The sequence below is a fragment of the Heterocephalus glaber genome, unplaced genomic scaffold (assembly GCF_053883595.1).
Source record: "Heterocephalus glaber isolate CG9 unplaced genomic scaffold, H.glaber_assembly_v1.0 deba00001523, whole genome shotgun sequence".
Lineage (NCBI taxonomy): Eukaryota > Metazoa > Chordata > Mammalia > Rodentia > Bathyergidae > Heterocephalus > Heterocephalus glaber.
This window is the reverse complement of record NW_028258327.1, coordinates 31,497,247-31,501,539: the sequence shown is the minus strand read 5'-3', so window position 1 is coordinate 31,501,539 and position 4,293 is coordinate 31,497,247. Positions and strand designations below refer to the sequence as shown.

General features: G+C 40.2%; 1 pseudogene; it reads left to right on the top strand.

Annotated features, from left to right (window-relative positions):
* Window positions 1–304: 304 nt before the first annotated feature.
* Window positions 305–2,099, top strand: LOC101705280 (zinc finger protein 354A-like; annotated as a pseudogene).
* The last annotated feature ends 2,194 nt before the right edge of the window (window positions 2,100–4,293 follow it).

Below are 4,293 nucleotides of genomic sequence, written 5' to 3'. Positions count from 1 at the left end.
CAGGCAGAGGTCGCTGGGCAGGTGAGGTCCCGACACTGGGCTGCTGCGGGTGGGAAGGCCAGCTCCTCCCCCTGCGGAGTGCATCCGGGTGAGGCGAGGCCTGGACCTAGCTGGGAGGGTCCCAGGAGCACCCAAAGACGAACTTCAGCCCACCGCACCCACTGCTGAGGTCCTCGACTGGGCACAGAAAAGCACAAGGACAGGACTCAGGTTATCAGGGAGTCCATGCTCAGAGGGAGCACAGGCTCGGGATCTACCTTCTGGAGACCACAGCCATCCAGGGGGAAGAGTCCAGAAAGAGGACATGGCTAATAAGCAAAAGGAATCAAGGGCTCAGGTGGCAGTGACCTTCGAGGATGTGGCTGTGCTCTTTACTTGGGAGGAGTGGAGGAAGCTGGATGCTCTGCAGAGAAGCTTGTACCGGAATGTGATGCTGGAGAACTACAAGAACCTGACTTCCCTGGGATTCCCCTTTACCAAACCAAGGGCAATCTCCCTGTTGCAGCAAGGAGAAGATCCCTGGAAGGTTGAGAAAGATAACCCTGGAGGCCACTCTCTTGGATGGAAAAGCAATTATAAAAACCATAAAATCAACTCAAACACAAGACTCTTTGTTTCAGGACCTGATAATGAAAAACCTCAAAAAGAATGGACCCTGGGACTTGAAATCAGAAAAACTTTGTATATATGAAGACAAATTCAAGAAGAAGCCAGACAAAAAGGAAAGTTCTCAGATGGTTTCAATCACCCACAAAAATATTGTGACTGTAGAAAGAAGCCATAAAAATTCTGAATCCAGACAAAACTTCAGCTCAAAGTCAGTTGTTCCCAGAGAGAAAACGCCACCAAAATGTGAAAAGCAAGGAAACATTTTCAAACAGAATTCAAATTTACCTACTCAACTGAAAATCACAACAGAGAAATGCTATCAATGTAATATGTGTGACAAAACCTTCATTAACACTTAATCCCTTCAAAAGCATGAGAAAAACCATAGTGGAGAGAAAATATTTAAATGTAAGGAATGTTTAAAAGCCTTTAGCCAAAGTTCAGCTCTTATTCAACATCAAATAATTCATACTGGAGAGAAGCCCTACGGAAGTAAAGAGTGTGGGAAAGCCTTCACTCTCAGTACATCCCTTTATAAACACTTAAGAACCCACACTGTAGAGAAATCCTATAGGTGTAAGGAATGTGGTAAAGCCTTCAGCTGAAGGTCTGGCCTATTCATACATCAGAAAATCCATGCTGGAGAAAACCCTTGTAAATATAATTCAAGTAGGAAGGCATCTAGTTGCAACACAGCCCTTCCTGGTCAAAGAATTTATTTCAGAAAAATGTCTTACTTATGTAATGAATGTAGTAACACCTTTAAGTCCAGCTCATCTCTTCATTATCATCAGAGAATTCATACTGAAGAGAAGCTTTTCAAATGTAGTGAATGTGGGAGAGCCTTCAGTCAGAGTGCCTCACTCATTCAGCATGAACAAATTCACCCTGGAGAAAAGCCCTACAGGTATAATGAATGTGAAAAAGGCTTCACTTCTATCTCACCACTCAATAGACATAGAATAATTCATACTGGAGAGAAATTTTACAATAGTAATGAATGTGGCAAAGCTTTAAGTTCCCATTCAACCCTTATTATTCATGAGAGAATTCATACTGGAAAGAAACCATGTAAATGTAAAGTGTGTGGGAAAGCCTTCAGACAAAGTTCAGCTCTCATTCAACATCAAAGAATGCATACTGGAGAACAATCCTATAAGTGTAATGAGTGTGGGAAAACATTCAGGTGTAACTCATCCCTTAGTAATCATCAAAGAATTGATACTGGAGAGAAACCTTATTGGTGTGAGGAATGTGGGATGTCATTTGGCCAAAGTTCAGCTCTTATTCAACACCGAAGGATTCATACAGAAGAGAAACCCTTTAAATGTAATACATGTGGGAAAACTTTTAGACAGAGCTCATGTATTGCACATCAGAGAATTCATACAGGAGCGAAGCCCTATGAGTGTAACACATGTGGGAAACTTTTCAACCACAGGTCATCCTTTACTAATCATTATAAAATTCATATGGAAGAGGACCCCTAGAAAGTAAATTTGCATGAGTAAAAGTCTAAAATCAAAGGTCATCATCAAATACACACTTGAAAGGGATATAGTGTCATGGTAGGCCAAAAATAAATTCCTGTAATCATTTAGATTCCATCAAATATTAAATCTTATGGATAAAATCTTAACTATGTATTAGATAGGGAATTGTTCATACCTGTTGGACATTTTTTTAAGTAACTTGAGATGAATTCATAACTGGAGACATTGACTTTGGGCATTTGTAAAATAAAGATGGTTGTTTTTCCTCATTAGAAGTGTACACTAGACATATGTGATCATCAAAAATATCTGAGTAGATGGGGAGCTGTGCTCTGGATTTCTCATTATAAAGCCACCAAACTACACTGGAAATATTTTTATAATGTTTTAATAATATAGGAAAGGATAAATCACATAAATTATACATTTTTAGAAGAAAAAGACAAAAATAAAATATAAAAATGAACTGAAAAAAGAAATAACATTAATTTCTAAACTTTCACGTATGATAAATGCTGTGTAAATTAAATAATATGTAGAAAATCCTTAAAAACAATAATAGGTGTTTAAATTGTATCTCATCACCGTAAGAAGAGTGCCAAAGTATAAAAGCAAAGAAAGAAAGAAAAAAAATCAATCTAAATTTTGGGCACCTTTGTAGGTCAAAACTCCTTAATAACCGAAAGACCAAAAGTAAACTGGGAAAAAGTTATTGGCACAAATTTCCAGGTTCCTAAAATGTACCGTCTTTGTGGTGCTCTCTGGTCTGCAGAGAACAGGCTGTTTCTATGTGGTTCTGTTTGTGCCTATTCCTGTTTTCCTGAACTTTTGGTGCCCAGGCACTAAACACATGAGAAGACCTTGTATAGAAATTCTGCCACTTACTTAGAGCCCTCAGTGAACATCTATAAAAATATTGAAATCTTTCAATGCCAAAAGAAGTATCATGCTAAGTGTGTTTTTAAAAGTTGTAGTCCTTTAAGATTAGATTTTAAATACTGGAAATGTAATGTGGTTCCTGCAGAAGAAGTTAGTTCATAAAATTCTCAGGGGAGCAAGAAATGGAATTTCAAGGAGTGAAGTCAACTAAATTTCATGTGAATCCTTAATAGCAGCAATAAAGAACTCCAGTGAGCCAGGCATGGTAGTGTATGCCTGTAGTCCCAGTATTGTGGGTGACTGAGGCAAGAAGATTGCAAGCCCAGGTTGAGCAACTTATTGATTTAGCAAGACCCTATCTCAAAATTTGAAATAAATGTTTAGGGGTGTGGTGGCTGGAGACATAGCTCAGTGTGAAGGTCCTGTGTTCAATCCAAAGTACAACACACAGGTATGTGCACATGCACACACACACACACACACACACACACACACACACACACACACACACAGAATCCCACTGTCAAGAAATATTACTCCTTTGATAGGGAAAGAGGTCTCTGAATGTGCATGAAAGAGAGATAAGTGAGGGTAGAAATTCCTTAAATTGCTCACTATGTGGTACCACAGGTATGCATTACCTAGAAAACTAAACCCACAATCTAGTCATTTGTTCAGTTCCAGCATAAAATCTTACAGAAATATGTGCAGTAGCCACACACATACACATTTACTAGAGGGTCATAAAAACTAGTTCATTTGCAACTTCTGCTTTTGATCAAGGTAGAGTAACAGAGACCAGATTTACCTTCTGGCTGAAATAATGATAAAAACCAAACCAAAAAAACCCTCAAAAACTCAGTGTCCAAGACATTGGACACCAGACAGTGAAGCACAGTAATGTCAGGAGATGGGAAATAAGTAAAGTCACTCTGGGATTATGTCAGTTCATTGCCATGAGAGGGTTTCCAGGTCATGTGGAGGGAAAACGAATTTAGGAGTACTCAATGGGTCCCCTGGGGGAAGGAGAGCTGAGAGTGTGGGAGCCACAGGGCCTGGAGTTTGCAGATGAAAGTGAGAGGACAGAGACTTCTGGGCCACTGTAGCACTGCTCCCAGTGCAGAGGAGGCTTCTGGACTGCTGTAGCACCACTCCCAGTGCAAAGGAGGTGAGCCACGCAGGTGCCAGCACACACACACACACACACACACAGCCCCCCCCCCCGTCAAAATGAGAAGACACATAAACAAGTCTCAAAACCAGACTTCCAGACTTCCAGATGACCTACAGCAACCCCAAAGGGAAACGAGAT